The sequence below is a fragment of the Geotrypetes seraphini genome, chromosome 15 (assembly GCF_902459505.1).
Source record: "Geotrypetes seraphini chromosome 15, aGeoSer1.1, whole genome shotgun sequence".
Classification (NCBI taxonomy): Eukaryota; Metazoa; Chordata; class Amphibia; order Gymnophiona; family Dermophiidae; genus Geotrypetes; species Geotrypetes seraphini.
The window spans coordinates 14700688-14725621 of record NC_047098.1 but is presented as its reverse complement, the minus strand read 5'-3'; the positions used below and the strand labels follow the sequence as shown (position 1 = coordinate 14725621).

Here is a 24934-nt window from a genome sequence, read left to right as displayed (position 1 = left end):
CCAAACTAATGCACAGATTCTAGTGAACTTCTTCCAAAACAAGATTAAAAAAGTACAATCAGAAGTCAAAAAAGCTACAGTGACTGCTCCTATATTTATTGCAAACCACCACTATTACTCTCTTGAAAAAACTGTCTACTTGCAGCAGTATACTCGACCGATGCCCCAACCATCTACTTGCAAAAGCCCCTGACCGCATCATAGAATGACTGATAAAACTCTTAAACAATCTTCTTCACCATTTTATTTATTTATTTAAAAATTTATAGCCCGTATATCCTGCAATTCTAGATGGGTAACAATAAAACATACATAATAAAATGACACACTATTACATAACAATAAAAGTTATATGAACAGTTGACATTAACAACTACTGCAATCAAAACTAACCGCAGACAGAAAGTGCATCGTACATAAAATTAAAATTAAAACCATATTTCAGGAAAGGAACACTTGTTAAAAAGCCTAGTTTTTAACATCTTCCTAAACTGCAAAATCCCTGACAGACTTTTCATCTCCATGGGCAACTCATTCTTATGTTCTTATGTACCATCGCAAATAGGGCAAATTGCTCTCATGTCAATCCCCAAAGCCCAGAACATAGACCTTTCTAACCCCTCAAATTACAGACCGATAGCAGGAATCCCAATACTAACTAAACTTCAAATGCACATCAGCAAACAATTCTCCGCCCACTCAATTTGGATTCCACTCAAATCACATTAACCACCAAAATCAAGCAATACTTGAGTATTGGCCGCCTGGCAATCTTCCTTCAATTTCATATATCAGCATCCTTCAACTCAGTTGACCACCATCTATTACTAGCCAAACTCAACAAAATAGGCATTGTAGGAACTGTCCTGAACTGGTTCAAAGACTTCCTACAAAACAAACAATATCTTGTCTACAAAGATAAAGTGTTTTCAAAAAAACTGGCACTTGTTCTGTGGTGTACCGCAAGGATCACCATTATCACCAATTTTCTATAACCTTTTCATGAGCTCATTGGGCCATATCAAATTCGACAACAATGAATGCACATTTTTATATGCAGAGGACATTCTTCTACTCATCCCAATTAATTGGGACTCTAATGATACAAAGCTGATAATGTCAAATGGAATAGATAAAATACAGACCAGGGCCTCATCCAACAAACTCAAACTAAATGCGAACAAAACCAAAATTCTTTGGTTTCATAACGCTGCACACACAGTTCCTCCTACTGTAACTCTAACTTTAGGATCCACGTTGGATATCAACAAGATGTCCAAGGTTCTTGGAGTATCCAGCCTAAGGAAGAAAACCTTCTACAATATGTGAAGACTTATCAGACCCTTTTTTCAAGCGCGCCACTTTGCCATACTGACACAAATGCTTATATTGTCCCAGTGGATTATTGAAACTCCATCTATGCTGGTCTAAACTCTACTCTCCTAAACAAACTACAGATGATTCAAAATACAGTGGTCAGGCTAATATTCAGATTTTAAAAAATTGATTCCATCTCACCTACCTACTGACCATACCTCTCCCTATGCAACCTAGCATCCTTCTAGCTTTCGCCGTCACCTTTTCAACCTGTTTGGCCACCTTAAGATCATCACATATAATCCCACCCAAGTCCCACTCTTCTGTCATGCACATAAGTTCTTCATCCCCTAAACTGTACCGTTCCTTTCGGTTTTTGCATGACCTTGCATTCCTTAGCATTAAATTTTAGCTGCCAAATTTCAGACCATTCTTGATGATCGTTTCAAGTTTTATTAAAATTTGATTTGATCGCCTATCAAATTTCTAGGTGATATGCAATAAAATAAAATATAGGTTAAAACAAACCAATACATTGTTTGCATTGCTGGAACCCACCAGGGACCAGGCGATTCTGGACCTGGTACTCACCAACGGGGATAGCGTCTTAGACATCTCGGTGGGTGATACACTGGCCTCCAGCGACCATAATATGATATGGCTCAACCTCAGGAAAGGTTTCTCTAAGTCAACCACAGCAACAAGGGTTCTCAACTTTAGAGGCACGGACTTCAACTGTATGGGAGATTTCGTCTATCAGGAGCTATATAAACAAACAAAATCTGACAATTTAGAGGATATGTGGTCGTCTCTGAAGTCTATCCTACATGAAGCAACAAACCGATACATAAGAACAGTAAGTAAAAGCAAGAGAACCAAAAGACCCCGATGGTTCACTAAAGAAATTTCGGACCTAGTCAAGAAGAAAAAGGAAGCATTCATCACCTACAAACATTTAGGGTACCAGGAGGCTAAATCTGTCAAAAAAAGAAGTCAGAGAGGTCAAACTCCGAATGGAAAGAAGAGCTAGCACGGAATATTAAGAAAGGGATAAAACTTTCTTTAGCTATATTAGTGACAGGAAAAGAAACAAAGTTGGGATAGAATGGCTGAAGCAATCGGACGGTAACTTTGCAGAATCAGATTCTGCCAAGGCAAACCTACTAAACGAATACTTCTGTTCAGTCTTCACCTGTGAAACACCAGGAGCTGGTCCACAACTTCAGACGGGAGATAACCAGAAAGACCCGTTTCAGGATTTCGAGTTTACGCCCAGTAGCGTCTACAATGAACTATCAAGACTCAAAGTAAACAAGGCCATGGGACCGGACAACCTACACCCCAGGGTGCTCAGGGAATTGAGCGAAGTCCTGGCGGAACCATTATCTGTGCTTTTCAATCTTTCCTTACGCACAGGAAGAGTCCCCTTGGACTGGAAAACAGCTAACGTAGTTCCACTCCACAAAAAGGGCTGCAGGACAGAGACGGCAAACTACAGACCAGTGAGTCTCACATCTGTAGTGTGTAAACTCATGGAAACTCTGATTAAACAGAATCTTGACACAATCTTAAACGAGGATAACCTACGTGACCCCCACCAACACGGGTTCACCCAGGGTAGATCATGCCAATCTAATCTGATTAGCTTTTTTGACTGGGTTACTAGACAACTGGATGCCGGAGAATCACTGGATGTGGTATATTTGGATTTCAGTAAAGCATTTGATAGCGTCCCACACAGAAGGCTATTGAACAAGTTGAAAATGATGGGGTTGGGAGACACTCTAACTACTTGGGTTGGGGATTGGCTGAGCGGTAGACTTCAAAGGGTGGTGGTGAACGGTACCCCATCCAAGGTGTTGGACATGATCAGTGGGGTGCCGCAGGGCTCAGTCCTGGGCCCGATTCTATTCAATTTATTCATAAGAGATATGACGCAAGGACTTAAAGGAAGGGTTGCACTGTTTGCTGATGACGCCAAACTTTGCAACATAGTAGGCAAAAGCGTATTACCTGACAATATGACACATGATCTACTACTGCTGGAAAGATGGTCAACTACTTGGCAGCTAGGCTTCAATGCTAAAAAATGCAAGATAATGCACCTGGGCAAGAGTAATCCGCATAGAACTTATGTACTGAATGGAGAAACATTGGTTAAGACCACTGCAGAACGCGATCTAGGGGTGATTATTAGTGAGGATATGAAGGCTGCCAATCAAGTGGAGAAGGCTTCCTCCAGGGCAAGACAGATGATGGGTTGCATCCGCAGAGGTTTTGTCAGCAGGAGACCTGAAGTAATGATGCCGTTATACAGATCCATGGTGAGGCCTCACTTGGAGTACTGTGTTCAGTTCTGGAGACCACACTACCGTAAAGACATACTAAGAATCGAGTCGGTTCAACGAATGGCGACAAGGATGGTCTTGGGGGCTCAAGGATCTCACGTATGAAGAAAGACTAAAAAAGTTGCGGCTGTACTCACTTGAGGAAAGAAGAGAATGGGGAGACATGATTGAAACGTATAAGTACATCACGGGACGCATCGAGTCGGAAGATGATCTCTTCTGTCTCATGGGACCCTCAAACACCAGAGGACATCCGATGAAAATCAGGTGAGGGAAATTTCGTAGCGACTCCAGAAAGTACTTCTTCACCGAGAGAGTGGTGGATCATTGGAATAGACTCCCATTGCAGGTGATTAAGGCCAGCAGCGTGACGGATTTTAAGAAGAAATGGGATATTCACGTGGGATCTCTAGGGGAGTGAACTCTGGGGGGGCAGATAATTGGAATGGGCAGACTTGGTGGGCTATAGCCCTTTTCTGCCACCTTTTTCTATGTTTCTAAACTATATAAACAAGTTGAAACCAGGAGGAAAGGGGGGAGAAATACAATCATAACAGGATAGAAGAACAATAAAGGTGAAAACAGAAGGACTGAAAATATGGAAGATTGTGGCCTGATTGGGTGCAGTTTATCTTTAGATTAAAGGTATCCTTGAATAAGAAGCTTTTGAGTTTGCCTTTTAATTGGTCTAAGGTGACAGATAAAGACTATAAGGCCTGTTTCCAGTTTACCTCTTATTGAAATATCACAGACCTCACGTGACCACCCACTTTACCTTCACAAATCTGAGCTTATCGCAAGTTTTCTTGGAGTCTTTTACTGTTGATGTCTTTACAACCTCCGATGGGGAGCTGTTGTGTGCATCCATCACTCCTCCTAAGAAAGAATATTTTCTAACATTACGTCTGAATCTATTTCTCTTTGAGATGCAAAATTTCCTTTCAGCTAAGATTTTATTTGTGTCTATTACCTCACTCTATGAGTAATTTCAACATCTTGATCATATCCCTTCCCCACCATAAGTACTCGTATGAAAGGTTTATGCTTGAATGGATATTGGTAGCCTGGAGGCAATGCAAAGAGGGACTATCAAGCATATAGGATTTACCCCAAAAGCTGTATGAAATAAAACATATCTGACAGCAGAGGATTGGAAGAGCCACTCAAATATTTCAAAGGTATAAAGTATAAGACACAAGAATGTTTCAATATAAAGAAATTTCTAGAAGACGAAGACATAAATGATTAGGATATATAATTTGTTATAATCCACTCTGTACATCTGTGATTGAAAAATGCAAAATGTCTGGAAAGTAAATTAAATCAAATCAAATTAACTTAAATTAATGCAAATATGAGGCTCCAAGGAATAGACTCAGAGGTAATAATAGTAAATGTGTGGCTGAGTGCAGTGTAAAATGGTGCAAGAAGTCAAACAACATTTGAAATCTGGCAGTTGGGCCTGTCATCAGATACACAGGAAAGGGAAACTCACTTGAGGGGAGGGGGGGGTGGGGAGGAGAGAAGCCCTCAGGATACAGAAGCATCTTCAAACAACGAGCTCTTTTGTATTTGAAAATGAAAAGAAAATCTAATAATAAATTCCCTTTAATTTTGTTAACTTTTCATTTCTAGTTTTAGAAGAAAAGTGGAGATGGCTAAGGTCACTGACGAAGCGCATCCCGTTAGTGATGGAAGCGAAGTGAAAAGGAGAGATCAAGTAGACGTGTTGAGGGCATGATAGTTTGGAGAAGGGGAAGGGTGTTCAAAACAGCTGGAGGAGGAGTAACCCCAGCTAGGCCGTAATGCTAGCTGATGCTGCTACTTCAATTCACTGCAATCTCCTTTTTCCGCAATAATAAGATACCAGGTTCTCAGTTCAACAAGGAAAAGTTAAGCATTCCATCATGCAGTCTTATATAAGCAGAAGTACAGCTAATGATGGCAGTAAATGTCCCAATATATCCGGTATGCGGTTAATATTGGAACTAAACACCTATCAAGCCAAGCAAGGAGAAATATATACACAATTTCTTTTTATCCTTCCCAAGGATGTATAATTAAATCAATCTCTCATTCATATATTCCTTCATAAATAATGCATGATTACTGCCGCCTATAAGTAGGCTGCTAGACGCAGAAATTAAAATGATGCAGATTCATCCACCCGATTATATTTTCAATGGTTACAGCTTACTGACTGTGATAATTTGCTTTCTTTGTAGCTGGCCCCAGTCAAATTTGCCTTGCACGGTTGCCTTGCGTTTCTCGTAGAGGTGATCTGCGGTAGAAGAGGGGAACGAGAAGCAGAGCGGATCAGACATAAAAGCCAGAACCAGGTGAGAAGTTCATGGCACTCTGGGTTTACATTTACTAAAGCATATAACCGTGCATTATTAGTAAATAGGTACCGTCGCATAAAAAAAAGAGACCCATGGTAAGATACAACGTTAATGACATTCACACATGCTGACATGGCACTATGGGGTCCTTTTATCAAGCTGCGGTAGGGGGTAGGAGGATTGATTTAGTTGGTTATTCCAGTAGGTTGGGCTTTCTCCGTTGAGAGCCTTGTAAAGTAAGATCTCAAAAAAATAACAAAATACAGGAAAATAATGATAATAATAACAATTTATATTTTTGTATACTGCTATACCGAAAAAGGTTCATAGCGGTTCAGAGCAAGATAAAAATAAATAAGAACATAGAACATAAGAACATAGAACATAATACAATCAATAAAACTGAAATGACATAATAAAACAATCAATTAATTGGAATACATCAGTTAAGAATCAGTTAAAATTGAAATGCATCAGCTAAGAAACAAAAATGAGTTGAACATTTTAGATTTAGACATGTCAAACAGACGGGTCTTTAATGTTTTCCTAAAATCAAAATAAGAAGTGGCCTCTAGTATAAGTTTTCCTAGCCACGTATTCAGTTTGGCGGCCTGGAAGAAAAAAAAATTCTGTCGAAAAACTTCTTATATTGGCAGGATTTTAAAGAGGGACAGTTGAATGGATTTCTTCTACGTGTACTCTTGTTGAGATAATTCAAAGAGAAATGGGAAGCAAGATAGTCTGGTACCATCCCCAAAACTGCTTTATAACAAATACAGGAAAACTGAAACAGAACTCTGGCCTCTACCGGCAACCAGAGAAGTTTTTGATAGAAGGGAGTAATATGCTCCCATTTTTTTAGTCCAAAAATAAGGCGAACAGCAGTGTTCTGAATCAGTCTAAGTTTTTTGAGTGTTTTTTTGATAAGCACCTAGGTAAACAATATTACAGTAATCTAAAATACTCAATAAACAATATTATATATAAAACTGATCAATCAGGCAAAAAAAACAACTGATCAATCAGGCAAACATAAACATCAATTCCAGTCCACATTAATGGAACCTAATACCACTACACTTTAGTTATATAATGAGAAACAAATTAAGAATAGAGTATTCCTGGCAGGCAAAATAGGCCTAAATCAAATGTGTCACTTTTTATCTTCAACCAAATTAGTATCTGAAACTTTGTGCACAGGTTTATCTTTCAAGAAATTTTCCAACTGTAATGGATCTACAAATAGAAATGTATCATTCCCATATGTTACAAGGCACTTGCAAGGAAATTTTAGGAAAAATGCAGCTCCCACAGCCAAAACTTGGGGCTTAAGCTCTAGAAATTGCCTTCTCCTAAATTGTGTCTGTCTGGACACATCCAGAAAAATATTCAATTGTTGTCCACAAAACAGTGCTTTCTTGTTTAGAAAATACAATTTAAGGATTTGATGTTTTTCCATCTCCGATTTAAAGGTTACCGATAATGTAGCACGTTTAGTTATCAAATCTTTGGAAGATTCTAAAAATTGGGAGATAGTCGGACTATCTGGTGAAACCAGTCTATCATTTTCCCCTTCTTCCCTTATTTCTTTGGAATTCCTAGGAATATAATATAGATTATCCTATATAATAAAACGCTAGCCGCACATGCGCACTCAGACCTGCGTGATCTGTAATCCCTGATCCGTGATCTGTAGGTCCGTGGCCAGAGTGCGTATGTGGCGGCTAGACAAAGCGGGAGAAACAGACTCGAGCGCTGTGGCGACTCACGATGGGAGGATTCGCCGCAGCAAAGTGCTGCACAGGTACTGGAGGGGGAGAGACATATCGCTTCTGCACCGGTACAAACATCCCTCCAGCGTTGGCAGTCGCTGCACGTTAAACAGGCTGCTTCGCGATTTTCTCCTGCAGTTGAGTCCCTCTGCCGCGTCACTAATGATGTCATCAATGACGCAACAGAGATACTCAACGGCAGAAGAAAGCTACGAAGCAGCCTGTTTAGCGTGCTGCAACTGCCAATGCTGGAGGGAGGTTTGATATTAAAGTCATCTTGCTGGGAGGGTCACAGAGTCAGCGGGGGTTGGGCTGGGAGGGGAGAGAAGCGTCTGCCTCAGGTGCTTCAGGCAGCAGCAGCGTTTACAATTCGCTGCTGTTGCTGGCTTCAGGCCTTCCTCTCTGGCCGGTCCTGCCTACTTCTGTTTTCATGAAGACAGGACCGGCCAGAGAGAAAGACCTGAAGCCAGCATCAGCAATGAATTGTGAATGCTGCTGCTGACCAATGAAGTAGTTAAATGAGGAAAGGGCGCAGAGGGCCAAGGCAAAAGGAAGGAGGAGATAGAGAGAGGCCATATGGGACAGAGAGAGACAGGGCGGACACTGGATGGAAAGAGAAGAGAGGGCAGTGAATGGAAGGGGCAACATAGAGGGTGAACAGTATTCTAGCACCCGTTAATGTAATGGGCTTAATGACTAGTCTGGTATAGAAGAGTCTTCACATGTTGAGGAAAGCGAGATCCTGCTTCTGCCAACAACATTTTGCTGTCCTCGTACAATCAATCATTCTTTCCAGACTGGACTATTGTAATTCCATCTATCTAAGTCTAACCAAGAAAAATCTTCAAAGACTTCAGCGGATCCAGAACACTGCAGCTAGGTTGATCTTCACAAAAAGCAAATTCGATCATGTTTCCCCGCTTCTGTCAAAACTTCACTGGCTTCCGGTGATTTCTGGGATTCATTTTAAATGTACCTGCCTAATTTTCAAGATCCTACATGGCATTCTTCCTCCCCTAATCCCACTATCCTGGAATTCTTCGAGACCTGACACTACCAGATCCCCCCACATACTCAAACTATCTTTCCCCTGGTTAAAAGGCGTCATGTATGCAGGTAAATTAGGGGAATCCCTTTTCTTCAAATTCACTAAGCTTTGGAATAACCTCTCTGCCCCGCTGCGGAACCTAGGCTCATTCCAATTATTCCGAAAGCATCTGAAAACCTGGCTTTTCTCCAAAACGTAAAGCTATCTATTTAAAATGTAAAGCTAGCTATCCTCTTCATAACCTCTAATTTCTTATTATGTCCTTCCCTCATTTATTGAATTACCTGTAAACCGTGCCGAGCTCTTTCTCTATGGAGATGATGCGGTATACAAACTTAAGGTTTAGTTTAGTCTACCTAGTGTCTATCTTTTAGAACCATCTTCGGGAAAAAAAAAAAAAAAAGCATGTCCAAAAGAAAAAACAATGCAAAACAAGCCATTGGGATGTAGGAGGGTCCAGCAGTTTTAGTATACTGGCCACAAAGATAACCCAGCAGAGCAGTGGGGCACCTTAGGGGGAATTGCAGTGAACTTCACATAAAAAGGCCCAGATACACATCTTACCATTACTCCCTTATAGTTATGGTGAGTCCTCCAAAATCTACCCAAAACCTACTGAACCTAACAGTAGGCCACCAATAACCCTTATACTTGCAGGTATCACTTATATGTAGGTACAGTAGGATTAGGGTGGGTTTTAGAGGGCTCACATATTCTACCATAAGTGTAGTAGTTAGCGTGGGATATGGGCATTGAATCCCCATCTCTATGGTTCACTGTGCCACCAACTAGGCTTTTCCTGGAACTTTGCTTGCTGATCTTCTAGGAATGGCCAAAGCATCTGAAGCTATCATACAGGCAGGTATGTACTGTTTCAGTCACATCTTTGGGGAGAGGGAGGAGATCAGTGACCACTGGGTCATATCTACATTCATCCGGTGGTCATCTTGAAAGACTAAAAAGGTTAGGGCTCTTCAGCCTGGAAAAGAGAAGGCTGAAGGGAGATATGATTGAAGTCTACAAAATCCTGAGTGAAGTAGAACGGGTACAAATGGATCGATTTTCCACTGTCAAAAATTACAAAGATTAGGGGACATTCAATGAAGTTACAGGGAAATACTTTTAAAACCAATAGGAGGAAATATTTTTTTCACTCAGGGAATAGTGAAGATCTGGAACGCATTGCCAGAGGTTGTGGTAAGAGCGGATAGCGTAGCTGGTTTTCAGAAGGGGTTGGACAATTTCCTGGAGGAAAAGTCCATAGTCTGTTATTAAGACAGGGGGGAAGCCTCTGCTTGCCCTGGATCGGTAGCATGGAATGTTGCTACTATTTGGGGTTCTGGAATCTTTTGTTACTCTTTGGGATTCCGGAACCTTGCTATTCTGAATGGAATGTTGCTACTCTTTGGGGTTTAGCCAGGTACTAGTGACCTGGATTGGCCACTGTGAGAACGGGCTACTGGGCTTGATGGACCATTGGTCTGACCCAGTAAAGCTAGTCTTATGTTCTTAGTTTGGGTAACATTTTGGCAGTTATTCAGTGTTAAAACAGGTTTAACTCTAGACGTCCAAATTGTGCCCTGGACGGTTTCTAAAATGTTCAATTATTGCGGAAAAACATCCAGGTCATAAGCCCATCCTTGTGCTGCTCAAACCACACCTCTAACATGCCCCCTTGAGATTTAGACACACTGCTGATGAGCACCATAGAAATCCATCTAGAAAATAGGTTTACATAGTAAATAGGGAATTGGAAGGGTTTGGTGAGAAAAACGTCCAACTGCCCCGTTATGCCACATTTTGGATATTTTTCTTTTTTTGAAAATGAGTTCCTAAATCAAACACCTAAGACAGACAAAATAAAAGATGAACCTTCATTAACACTGTTGCAATGTTGAAAGGGGATAGATTCTGCACAAACGTAAGGAAGTTCTTCTTCATCCAGAGAGTGGTAGAAAACTGGAACGCTCTTCCGGAGTCTGTTATAGGGGAAAACACCCTCCAGGGATTCAAGACAAACTTAGACAAGTTCCTGCTGAACAAGAATGTACGCTGGTAGAGCTAGTCTCGGTTAGGGTGCTGGTCTTTGACCAAAGGGCCGCCCCGTGCGCGGACTGCTGGGCACAATGGACCACTGGTCTTACCCAGCAGCGGCATTTCTTATGTTCTTAAATCTTTCTTAAGTACTTCTTTAATCAATTCCAACAAATTCTGATGACAATAACTGCTTTGCAATACCAAGAGTTGCACAGCTTCAGATCTTGTTCTGTTTTGATAACCGCCCCTGAAATTCCTGTAGGAACAAATGGGCTTTCAAAAGTTTCAAGAAAGATAAGAAATCGATAACCTTCCTAATTTCATAGGCTAAAGCATTCTGTAGTGTTCCAAGACAGAAGATCTAAATCCTCCATGCTTTAAAAGTATAATAATTGCATTACTAAAGCCTATTGTGAAATATAAGTGGTATATTTCAAACATTTTTTCTCACAACTGGTAAGGTGTCATTTACGTCCATTTGCCTGGAGGGGTGCTTGAGGAGAAAATATGCTCTTCTTTCTGTCATTTCAAACCACATTCATTTGCAAAATGTTTTGAGTTTCAGAGACTGGCTCTCTGATTCCTCCTCAGATGCACACATATTCAGAGTTTTGCCACGCATAGACGTGTGTAGTGCTACTTAACCATATAAGTTGCAAAAAAATGCATCTTATACCTGGATGTAGCACTATTTATTTGTGTAAATCCATTAGTTATGGAGCACTTTCTTCCTTTGTAAAAGTGTACAACAGCATTCAGGTAATTTTATAGCAGAACAATATGGCTTTTCTTTATTAAAATACTAGTGTAATATGCTGAATGCGCTGTAAACTCCGTATTCTATATATGAACATAAGAACATAAGAATTGCCATCTCCGGATCAGATCCTGGGTCCATCAAGTCCGGTGATCCGCAAACGCGGAGGCCCCACCAGGTGTACCCTGGCTTAGTTTTAGTCCCCATATCACCGTATGCTTCTCAAGGGAGATGTGCATCTAATTTACCCTTACCCGTATCACTCTATGCCACTCTTAAGGAGATGTGCATCTAGTTTACCCTTAAATCCTAGAACGGTGGATTCTGCAATTACTTCCTCTGGGAGAGCATTCCAGGTGTCCACCGCTCACTGCGTGAAACAGAACTTCCTGATTTTCGTCCTGGACCTGTCCCCCCCTCAGCTTTGATACTCTTTGGAGTTCTGAAATGCTGCTACTATTTGGGGTTTTGGAATCTTGCTACACTTTGAGATTCTGCACGGAATCCTGATACTCTTTGGAGGTTCCGGAATGCTGCTATTATTTGGGGTTTTGGAATCTTGCTACACTTTGAGATTCTGCACGGAATCTTCATACATAAGAACATAAGAATTGCCATTAAGTCCGGTGATCCGCACACGCGGAGGCCCCGCCAGGTGTACCCTGGCTTAGTTTTAGTCCCCATATCACCGTATGCTTCTCAAGGGAGATGTGCATCTAATTTACCCTTACCCGTATCACTCTATGCCACTCTTAAGGAGATGTGCATCTAGTTTACCCTTAAATCCTAGAACGGTGGATTCTGCAATTACTTCCTCTGGGAAAGCATTCCAGGTGTCCACCGCTCGCTGCGTGAAACAGAACTTCCTGATATTCGTCCTGGACCTGAACCCCCCTCAGCTTCAGACTATGTCCTCTTGTCCGTGTCACACTGGACATTGTAAATAACTGCTTTCCCTGCTCCATTTTGTCAAATCCTTTCAGTATTTTGAAAGTCTCGATCAGATCCCCTCGCAGTCTCCTCTTCTCAAGGGAGAACAACCCCAGTCTCCTAAGTCGTTCCTCGTAGTCCAGGTTCTCCATACCTTTCACTAGCTTCGATGCTCGTCTCTGCACCCTCTCTAGCAGTTTGATATCCTTCTTTAGGTATGGAGACCAATGCTGGACGCATTCGCCATGGTGCTTTGAAGTTGCATGTGCAAATTTGAGTGTGCGCCCAATTTGTAAGTGCAACTTAATTGAATAGCGAGCCAATGGGTGCTGAAGGTAGGCATCCTAACTTGCAATTATTAGCACTTATTTATTATTCATTTTTCTATACCGTTCTCCTAGGGGAGCTCAGAACAGTTTGGCCGCCATTTCAACAAGAGCAACCAGTTTGTGATATTTAGTTGATACTCCCTCTTGCGGACAGTTCAGAAGGCTACACCCCAACTCTCTCTTAATCAGGACCCCACACATTTCAGTCAATCGTGCGCATATCATAATCCAATACCTCCTGGCTTTGGGGCATTGCCAACAAATGTGATGATAGATTCCCCATTCCCCACAGCCTCGCCAGCGTACCTCAGTAATATTTGCTTTAATATGGTGGAGTCTCATGCAAATTCTTCTGATGTCGAATAGTCACAGGGAGCCTGTTCCATTCTAAGGGACCTGCATAAGAAAAAGAACCCTTCCTTACAAACTGTAAGCACAATTGTTGACAAGATAGTACAAGGAGCCCATATGTGGTAGCAGAGCGCAATGTCCATGAAAGGCTCATAAGCTTCCAAATAAGTTCACAAGTACCCAGGTGCTTCCTGCTGTAAGCTCAGGTAAACCAACAGTAGTAGTATAAATCTCACTCGATATTCTATTAGTAACCATTACAAAGTGATCAAAGAGGAAGACAAATGGTCAACCTTAGATAATCCATACAAAAGGCATAGCGCTGAATTTTGTGCAACCTGAAAAGCATGCGAGCAAGTAGCAGGCATTCCCATAAAGGTGATGTTACAATAAATCCCCAGTAATTCAAGGGATTGCAACACCTGTTTGAAATCATAAAGATATGAGTGACATTTGCTCAACATTCCAATTTAAAGTAATGTAATTTGTAATGTAATGTAATTTATTTCTTATATACCGCTACATCCGTTAGGTTCTAAGTGGTTTACAGAAAATATACATTAAAATTATAAGTAAGAAAGGTACTTAGAAATTCCCTTACTGTCCCGAAGGCTCACAATCTAACTAAAGTACCTAGAGAGTAATAAAGAAGTGAAAAGTAGAGATAGAGGAAAAATAAGAAAATAAACATTCTAACAAGACTGTATTGAACTATGTACTTTGGAAGGTAGAAGAGAGGAGAGAAAGGAATAGATGCAGAAGGAGGAACCGTTGAACAAAAGAATTCTGGAGAAATTTAAATGATAGAAATAGAACAAAACAAAAACAAGTGGCAAAACAATGAATAAGATTAAAAATAATTCATAAACTGGAAAAAAAAGAAAAAGAAAAACATTGTCTTATTTGTAGCACCTGCCGCGTATAGGGTGAAATGTCAGCTCAGAATCCAGTATCGGGGGTCTTCACTTGAGCGGATAATTGTATTGGGACGTCAAGGATAGTGATTACAGAGCAGCTATTAAGGTCACATTCCCTAGATACCAACGCTATGGTAGTCTTTGACAAATTTAACGCCAGCTTATTTGCAGTCATTCAACCTTGCATAGCTTTCATAATAACGTTAAGCTGATCCACAGTTTTTTTTTGTAAAAGATGGCTGAATTGGAATGAAAAATTGAATATTGTCCACATATATCGTATATTAGGCATTCGTATTCTGCAGGATCTTACATGAAGGAAGCAAGTGCAAATTCAATAGAAAGGGCAGAACCCTGTGGTACACCGCTCCGAAAGACATCCATCAACCCAGTGGCGTAATTCCGCCCCCAAGCCCGCCTTAGCCACGCCCCCCACTGCCTGCCTTGTTGGGCAGGGAAGGACTCCGCGCATGCTTCAGTGACAGGATCATCCTTTCCAGATTGGACTATTGCAATTCTATCTACCTCAGCCTAACCAAGAAAAGCCTCCATAGACTTCAGCAGATTCAGAACGCCGCAGCTAAGCTTATTTTCGCAAAAAGCAAATTTGATCACGTCTCGCCACTCCTGTCTAAGTTCCATTGGCTCACAATAATCCCCAGAATCCACTTCAAATGTGCATGCCTAGCTTTCAAGATCCTACATGGCATCCTTCCTGCCGTTATTCCTCTATCCTGGAACTCCGCAACTTCTACCTCCTCCAGATCCTCCCAAACTCTTAAACTATCTTTCCCTTCCACAAAATGTATTTCGCATGCAGGCAAACTAGGGTCATCCCTCTCCTTTAGAATCACTGAGCTCTGGAATAACCTTTCCTCCCTGCTCCGAACCTCAAGCTCCCTCCAACTCTTCCGCAAACACCTACAAACCTGGCTATTCTCAAAACTGTAACTCTTCCCCCCTCTTGGGCCACCACCGACCAATCCACACCCTCTTACACCTAATCCTTAAACCCTCCACTGGAGTTCCTTTCTCATCCTAAATCCTGTAAACCGTGCTGAGCTCTGCGTCTACGGAGATGGTGCGGTATATAAACCTAAGGTTTAGTTTAGTTAGCTTAGTTTAGGATGGTTAGGATAGGCCGGGGGTTGGGGGGGGGGGGGCTTCAATGGCAACTCCAGCAGTGGGAACCTAAACACAGTACCGGGTGGACTTCTATGCTCTTATAGTAGGCTTTTAATAATAATAACTGTTTATATATCGCAATACTGTGAAGTTCTATGCGGTTTACAAAAGATTAAACAAAGGTACAAATTGATTGAACTTATGAGAGGTGGAAGAAAGTGATTAATAGGTCAAGAAACCATTATTGAGGAGAAAGAGATGTACGGGTCAGTTGTCTAGATACTTCAGGAACAGGTATGTTTTTAGGCGCTTCCTGAATTCCTCATAAGTAGTGGACGATAGCAATTGATCTAGATCTTTACCCCATAATGCTGCCTGATGTGAGAGAAGGTGTTCATGGTGTTTTTTCAGTTTATAACCTCTAACTGGGGGAGAAACGAAGTTTGAGTGTGAGCTTCTCTTGTGTCTGTTGGCTGAGAAGGAGAAAAGGTCTATTATGAATTTAGGGGCTAGTCCATATAGTACTTTAAAGCAGAGGCAGGCGAACTTAAACTTTACGCGTGCTTCCATCGGTAGCCAATGCAACTGCCGGTATTAGGGTGTCATGTGATCAAATTTCTTTAGCCCGAAGATTAGTCTGACCGCTGCATTTTGCATTAATTGTAAACGTCGCATATTCTTTTGGGAGATGGCTAAATAGGCGATGTTACAGTAGTGAAGTTGACTTAGTACGAGAGATTGTACCAGAATTCTGAATGCTGACGTATCGAAATACATGATTTAATGGATCTAAGTTTCCAGAGAGTGAAAAAACCCTTTCTAATTAAGGAGTCCGCCTGGTCTTTCATGGTTAGGCATTGATCCAGAGTTACACCCAGTATCTTCATGGTGGACTGAATAGGGTAACTGAGTTCATTGATGCATAGTGGTGTTTTGGTATCAAGCTGATGAGGCGAAGCAACGAAGAATTTCATTTTTTCTGAATTAAGTTTGAGCTTGAAGTCTGTCATCCATTGCTCTATCACGTTTATAGCTTCTGAAGCCTTGGGAATAGTTTCCCTGTCTGTTAAGCTTCCCCGGAAAAGAATGTCTTTCTGACTGCAGGAAGGTGCTCAAAGGCTCTTTCTTTTTTAAAAAAATCTTTATTGATTTTCAAACTTCAATAATGTAATACAATTGATATATCAGGAAAACTGCACAAAAACACATTATTAACTATATAATTATTACATTAAAAATCATTTCCTCCCCTCCTAAACTTACTATTTGAATATTAATACATATAAAATAATTTCAATATTATAATGAATTAAATAAACTTTTCAATATATATTCCCCCCCCTCCACCCACCCTCCCTGGATGTGCAATGAATGTAATGAAAAAACAAAGAAACATTACCTTACTTATATTATAATATATTACATATTATATCAGGCTCTTTCAATTAGCATCCAGGCCATGAGCTTCCTGTCTCAGCCAATTCATTCAGTTGGTAATTTGAATGGTAAGAGAGCATATATTTCAGTAGCAATACAGAAAAGGTTATACTGGATACCGCAAACGAAGCAGTTTTCTCCAGGACAACCAATACATAGTCACAAAATGCAACAAAATGTTTTTTTTTTTCTCTTGAGGAGACATAATTATGGGTAAAACAGGAGTACCTTATTTTTTGGACTCAGGATCCAAGAAAGGGCAGCAGTATTCATTAAATATTAGGGATGAACAATCAAAACTTGTTCTCTTTTTTTTCCAGTATTTTTTTTTTCATTCTGGAATGGATGTCAAGAGTGCACACTCTTTTCAGTCCAATGCACATTCCTCTGGATTCTATAAATGATGCCCAGATTTGCACTCCCAAATTTGAGTGGGTGCCCAAGATGCATGTGCAATTTAATTGAGTAATGAGCTCTTAACTATTGGGGGTTAACAGCCAGTTACTGAAGTCGCATGGTGTTCGTTAAAACTTGCTTGTACATCTAGCTGTGCGCTATTCTATATGCCATGGCACCTAACTCTACTAGCATGCAACTCAAAAGGGGGTGTGGCTATGGGTGTGTCGGGGGCATTGCAAAAGGTTGCAACTCAAAAGTTGGTGTGGCCATGGGTGTGTCAGGGGTGTTCCAAAAGGTTAAAGGGATGTGGCCATGGGCTTGTCAGGGGCATTCCAAAAGGTTGCAACTCAAAAGGAGGTATGGCCAGTGGCAAGTCAACGGCATTCAAAAATGTTGAAACTCAAAAGGGGAGGTGTGGCCATGGGTGTGTCAGGGGCATTCCAAAAGGTTGCAACTCAAAAGGGGTGTGGCCGTGGGCATGTAGGGGGCATTCCAAAAGGTTGCAACTCAAAATGAGGTGTGGCCATGGGTGTGTCAGGGGTGTTCCAAAAGGTTTCAACTCAAAAAGGGATGTGGCCATGGGCTTGTCAGGGGCATTCCAAAAGGCTGCAACTCAAAAGGAGGTGTGGCCATGGGTGTGTCAGGGGAATTGCAAAAGGTTGCAACTCAAAAGGGGTGTGACCATGGGTGTGTCAGGGGCATTCCAAAAGGTTGCAACTCAAAAGGAGGTATGGTCAGTGGCAAGTCAACGGCATTAAAAAATGTTGCAATTCAAAAGGGGATGTGGCCATGGGCATGTCATAGGCATTCCAAAAGGTTGCAACTCAAAAGGGGTGTGGACGTGGTCATGTCAGGGGCATTCCAAAAGGTTGCAACTCAAAATGAGGTGTGGCCATGGGTGTGTCAGGGGTGTTCCAAAAGGTTTCAACTCAAAAAGGGATGTGGCCATGGGCTTGTCAGGGGCATTCCAAAAGGCTGCAACTCAAAAGGAGGTGTAGCCATGGGTGTGTTAGGGGCATTGCAAAAGGTTGCAACTGAAAAGGGGTGTGGCCATGGGTGTGTCAAGGGCATTCCAAAAGGTTGTAACTCAAAAGGAGGTATGGCCAGTGGCAAGTCAAAGGCATTCAAAAATGTTGCGACTCAAAAGGGGGTGTGGCCATGGACATGTCAGGGGCATTCCAAAAGGTTGCAACTCAAAAGGGTGTGTGGCCGTTGGTGTGTCAGTGGTGTTCTAAAAGGTTGCACATATAGTTAAAGAATTCAACCTCAGTGCTCAACTAAGCCATTTCCTGTGAGCAAACTGCATGGGGCAGGAGCATGGGAAGATCGCTCCTGCCCCGAAAACCCGCTAGACCACCAGGTAAGGCTTACAGGGCTTAAAATAGCCAGGGGAAGCGGGGGTTAGGGGCAGAACAGGCCTGGATATTATTTGCGTTTTAAATATTTGTGGGCTGGCTCCGCCCCTAACCCCCGTGGATATGGAGGGAGAAGTGTAATCTCTTTCTACCAGAGACAGTGGAGGGTTAACTGATTTTGACCAAGATCAGAAGAAGCAGCAATGGAATTTGAACTGGGCTTCCCTGGTTGTCAGTCTGATGTTTTCACACGGGTAAACCATAAATAGGGTTCCTAAAATAACACCAAAATAACATCACATAAAAATCGATTTCTGGACCGCATTACCGATAAGCTCTACGCGTTTTACAAAAGATTAGCTACAACTATATCAGTGAATATAACAGAAAATTAAGGGCCCAGAAACTTTAAGAGCAGAAGGGTTTTCAATTGTCTCCTGAATTGTAAATATGAAGTGGACGTAGATGACAACAATTTATTTTATTTTATTTTTTTAATCTTTATTCATTTTAAAGCCAAAAATAAGTGCAACATATATTATTAGGATTTAGGATTTTTATATACCGCCTATCAAGGTTATCTAAGCGATTTTACAATCAGGTACTCAAGAATTTTCCCTATCTGTCCCGGTGAGCTCACCATCTATCTAACAGTCATTTTATACTTTAACATCACTTAAATTAAATCAAAATTATATTCTATGACAAATACATATATCCCTCCCCCCCAATACATATCCAACAATTTGCACTCAAATTAAAAAATATATCTTCCCACCCACCCACCCTGGACGTGTATTAACAGTGGGCAAAATCAACAATCACTCCTTACAGAATTTTGTCAACGGCTCCCAAATATCCATAAACTTCCTATAATGTCCCTGTTGTATGGCCATCATGCATTTTAAAAGTGTGACAGAGATTCCCACCAAAAAGTTCCAGTTCCTCAAAATAAGTTGTATGGCAACCCCTGTCATTATAAAGAGAAGTTTGTTATTCCGTACCAAAAAGGATGGTATCGTACGTCAATGCACTGGATTTTCCCAATATTTTGTTCACTTGAACCCAAATGGATCTCCAAAATTTAATTATCAAGAGACAATAGATGATCCAATGTCCCAACTTCAAGATGACAGTGCCAGCATCTATTGGACTTCTGTAATTGAACAGGAGTCCAAAATGCTCTATGTAACAAGAAAAACCATGTTTGTCTCATAGATGCAAACATCGTGCATCTCATCCTCCAAGTCCAGATTCGTGGCCATTGAGACGCAGTAATCTGATGCTTTATCTCAATGCTCCAAATGTCACCATGACGACAATTTAAAACCCCTATCCCAGACTGCTGCCTGGTACGAAAGTGTACGATCGTGGTACCTTTTAAATATACAGCCCCTCACTGATGGAAAAATGGAAAAAAACCAAAACAAAACTTTGAGAACACTTTGAAGCAGAAAACCAAAAGAAGTCAATTAGATAAGACCTGACTTGACCTGCAGCAACTTTATAATAGACAAATCCCAGCTTGAAAATGACCCGTGCCTCAACCCTTCCCCCATAGCTGGACGTGATGAAATTTTCATTTGTAACTCACGGATCCAGTTTCCCAATGATCTGCTCCTTCTGGGCTTCTTTCTCATTGCAGCCATACACATCCTGCCCACCATTTGCAAGGGGGCTCTGAAAAATGTTTCCTTTTATAGCCAATCACTAAATATGTGGCCTTAAAATTAATATATATTCTTCTGAGTGCAAAGAAAAAATGTCACACTCTCCTCTGTACTATCTTCTTATGCTGCTTCCTTCAATTCTTCCGTAAATCTCTCATCCATTCAATAAAGCACCATTTAAATACAATTCTTCTGTGACCTCAGCGGCTACACTTGAAAGTCATATTTCATGTAAAGTTCAAGATGTACCGTAGCCAGCCTCCTCATTGGTCACTTACTTATCATTATCTTAATTTTTTTAAATATTTTAAATATTTTTGTGATATAAACACCATAAATAAACTTATAGCCAATCATTAGTTCTTCTCTCCACTGAGTGTAACCAATGAAATATTTGGAGAATATTCTCTCCACTAAGGGCTCCTTTTACTAAGGTGTGCTAATGTTTTTAGCGTATGCTTAAGATTAGCGCATGCAAACCATGTGCTAAATGAAAAATACTGAGTGTAACCAATGAAATATTGGAGAATATATTTTGGTGACTGGATAAACTGAGGCAGTACCTCACTCCACAGCCCCCTCTACTTTTACTGAAAACAAGCAGATTATAAAGAAGCAATTACATAGGTCAATATATCATTCTATTTATTACCTTAATTAATTTCTAATTAAATATTGAGCGAGTCACAAAGAAATTCAAGAACACCTGCAACCAACAAATACAAATGTGGGCAGTTCAAGTAGCTGTTAATTTATGCGCAATTAATTTTACTCAGAATCTGTTGGATAAAATACATGTGAAGAAGAGTTTTCCTGTACCCAGACTGAGTGATAAAATGCAGAAAGAAATAGACTGATTCAAGTATACTCTTTTAAGCATTTTATCCTCATAAAATTGCTTTGATGGCGCAGTGGTCTCTATATAACGAGAGGGTACTGGAAAGTTCTCAGCCCAACCAAGAAGAGAATGGTTCAATGAATGATCTGCAACAATGTCAAAACAGAGAATTTCATTTCTGCAAACTGGCACTTAACGAAATAAGATAACACTCTTTTCAGCTACAGTGGCAAAATAGCGCTCAGAATGTAGGACGTTGGTTAGTTGGGCTGAGAACTTTTCAGCACTCCAAATATAGGCCAATCAAGCCATTGTGACATCACTGATGAGGTTGGCTCTTATTGGTGGAATGAGGCATTATGACATCACAATCTCAGCTCTGTTTACCAGAGACTAAAACTCTTTACCATGGGGTGCTGAAAAGTTCTCAGCCCAGCCAAGAAGAGAATGACGTGGATATGGTTCAATGACCTGAAACAATGTCAAAAACATAGAATTTTATTTCTGCAAATTGGCATTTAACGAAATAAGATACCACTCTTTTCACCTACCGTGGCAAAATAACGCTCAGAATTTAGGAAGTTGGTTGGTTGGGCTGAGACCTTTTCAGCAACCCCTCATATTGCAAATATGCATTATGGACCAAATATGCATTCCTGCTCCAAAATACCATTCTCTGCTAGCAGCTTCAATGGGTAGGATAAGAACTGAAACTGAGGCTGTGCATGCATGGGGTGAAGGAGGCTTTGACAGCAACAGGCAGATTCTGAGGTTAAGAGAGTGGAGGAGAAGATGAATTAAGCCAGGGGTGTCCAATGTCGGTCCTCGAGGGCCGTAATCCAGTCGGGTTTTCAGGATTTCCCCAATGAATATGCATGAGATCTATTAGCATACAATGAAAGCAGTGCATGCAAATAGACCTCATATATATTCATTGGGGAAATCCTGAAAATCCGACTGGACTGCGGCCCTTGAGGACCGACATTGGACACCCCTGAATTAAGCAATCCATTTGGAAAATCAATGACTAGAGAAGTAGACTGAAGAGGAACCATGGCACAGGAAGACAAGGGAAACAGAGAGTAATTAGCATCAGAGATAATAACTAACATTGGAAGAATGAAAAAAAAAAAGTGTAATAACTCTCCTGATACCCTTCCCCCACAGAACAATATATCATTAGTGTAATATCACATAAGGCAAAAACCCACTGCTCTTCTGATGCAGTCTTGACCTGATATTCAAAGTGATTTAATCAGGCAGGAGAGGCTTTTTTTTTTTTTTTTTAAATAACTGACTCAATGTGTCCCAAGAATTGCTTTGAGAATAACCACTAGAGAGGGAAATTATAAAACAGGTTGCTCAGGTTTAAAGATAAACTAATTGCCTATTAAATAAAGACCATATGTGCACGACAGAAGAGCGGGACTTGGGTGTGATTGTATGTGATGATCTTAAGGTGGTCAAACAGGTTGAAAAGGTGACGGCGAAAGCTAGAAGCATGCTTGGGTGCATAGGGAGAGGTATGTTCAGTAGAAAAAAGGAGATATTGATGCCCCTGTATAAGACTTTGGTGAGACCTCATTTAAAATATTGTGTACAATTCTGGAAGCCGCACCTACAAAAAGATATAAAATGGATGGAGTCGGTCCGGAGGAAGGCTACTAAAATGGTGTGCGGTCTTTGCCATAAGGTGCATGGGGACAGACTTAAAGATCTCAAACTGTATACTTTGGAGGAAAGGCGGGAAAGGGGAGATATGATAGAGATGTTTAAATACCTACGTAATATAAATGCGCATGAGTCTCCCGGAAGAGGTGGTGGAGACAGAGAGTGTGTCTCAATTCAAGAGGGCTTGGGATAGGCACATGGGATCTCTTAGAGAGAGGAAGAGATAATGGTTACTGTGGATGAGCAGACTGGATGGGCCATTTGGTCTTTATTTGCCATCATGTTTCTATGTTACTGTTGGGCTATTGAACATTGTGAGACCAATATTCAGCGGTCGGCAGGCAGTGCTTTTTTCCTGCTGCTGGCATCGATTATTCATTTTTTGGGGGGCCACTAATAACAAAAAGGGGCTGATTCTGGAAGTGGTGCCTATCACAGCAGGTGCTTACAAAATGGGCGCCTGCCATGTGTCCAACGACAGGTGCCGCTTCCAGGTTCGCGGCTTGATTGGACTCTAGGCGCAAGACATGTAGGCCAGGGTTTCACAGGCCTACATTTTTGGTCCCTAGGGTCATGTCATGATCCCAGCCAGCAACACATAGTGACACTGAAGTCTGGCACTGCCCCTTTCGGGCTTTGGCATCCTTATGTCACCAGGGAGATAAGCAGCCTCCCCTACCTGCACCTATCAGTGGCTATTTTTTTTTTTTTTTTTAAATCACCTTGTAATTATTTTTACATGATGCAGTCAATTACCGCATCATTCATCACCGATTATAACAAGTTAGGTGGTGATAAGATGCCTATCACCACCTAACTTTCAGCAGCTTGATGAGAATCAGTCCCAAAGAGCATCCCAGGACCTGAGTTCCACTGGTCATGGATCCAATCACTTGGCTGCACTGTCGATTTCTTTGAAATAACTATTGATGTACTTGAATGAGGGCCTAATTTGCAAGTAAAGTGCTTTATTCATTAACAGATAAATGAGCAGTGCTCTCAACCCTTAGGAGAAAAGGTTTTCAACCAGCACCTTCAAATCTGTGTTTGTGCATCATTAACCAAGGGCAAGGTCTCTAATACCGACAGCCTTCATTATAGGCACGTCATGGAACAAAATGTTGAGGAGCTGAGCTCTTCGTTCGTCTTTAAAATATTCCGTGCCTTTCTAATTTTTTTCCGAACGGCGCGAAATATAAAGAGTGTATAAGAGGCCAAGCACCCAAGATCAGTGACTGGTCAGTCCCGGGGTGACCGCGGCTATTATTGACAGGTATTGATCTCCCATTTTGCACAGAACAGTAAACCTCCTGCAGTGCGCCTCTGATAAGCTGAAGGCCGGGACTCCTGCCAGAATAGTGCTGGAAGCCTTTACAAGAAAGATCCCTTTGTGAAAAAGCGTGTAAAGTTGCATCACAGGATTCTGTGAAATTCCTTTTCCTTTTTTTAGCATTTACCATTAGTTACAATGGTAAATTTTGCCAAGTTCATTTTTCAGACAAAAGAGTTTTACATGGCAAGCTGTAAAACCCAGACAAAGAAGCTATATGCATGAATATCGAATGGCCTAAAGTTATTATGTCAAGCATTTAATATTTATAAGAGCTAAGTCCTTGATAGAATAAAATTGAGGTACAAAAGACACACTCATATCTCCTAGTCACGGCCACATTTCCATTAAAAGGCTATAAAACAAGAAAAAAAAAAAAAAAATTAAGATGAGCGTCACAGGTAGCTCAGAAGAGATGCAACTCTCAGGCGAGCGGCAAATGTCACGTAATGGCTTATGGGCCTAGCCATTTAGCGTCTTTCATTATTTTCCTGTTAACTGAAGTTGGCCCCTTGCTTCTTCGGTTAGATGCCGGATGGATTAATAATAATAGGGTTACCAGATTTTCCCACATAGAAACCCAGACACTTGGCTCCGCCCCAGCCCCGCCTTGTTCTGCCTTCAGCCCCGCCCTGTCCCGCCTCCATTCCCACCACACACAAAGCCTCAGCTTTCTTTTCCAACCTCCGGGCTGCCTCTGGAGGGCCACTGTGCATGCGTATGACATCATTTGCACATGCTCAGAGGCGCTCCAGACGCGGCCAGTGGTCGGGGCTCTCTGAAACCCAGACAAACTACCAGGCTTTGGAAAGTCCGTCCGGGCACCCAGATAGTCCTCTTAAAAGAGAACATGCATGGATTTCCCCAGACATCTGGTAACTCTAAATAACAAGCTAATTTAGGCGCTAACGCATGTCAAATACAGCTTAAAGTGGCGTATCTTGGGATGTGTTAAGGCAAG

The 24934-nt window shown here is 41.3% G+C and overlaps 1 protein-coding gene across 1 annotated transcript in view; it reads left to right on the top strand.

The window, feature by feature from the left end:
- The first annotated feature begins 5911 nt into the window (after positions 1 to 5911).
- AJAP1 (adherens junctions associated protein 1) overlaps positions 5912 to 24934 on the top strand; it is a 308480-nt gene continuing 289457 nt past the window's right edge. The window contains exon 1 of the mRNA XM_033921259.1: positions 5912 to 6004. The gene's annotated coding sequence lies outside the window, so the exon portion shown is untranslated. The remainder of the gene's footprint in view (positions 6005 to 24934) is intronic.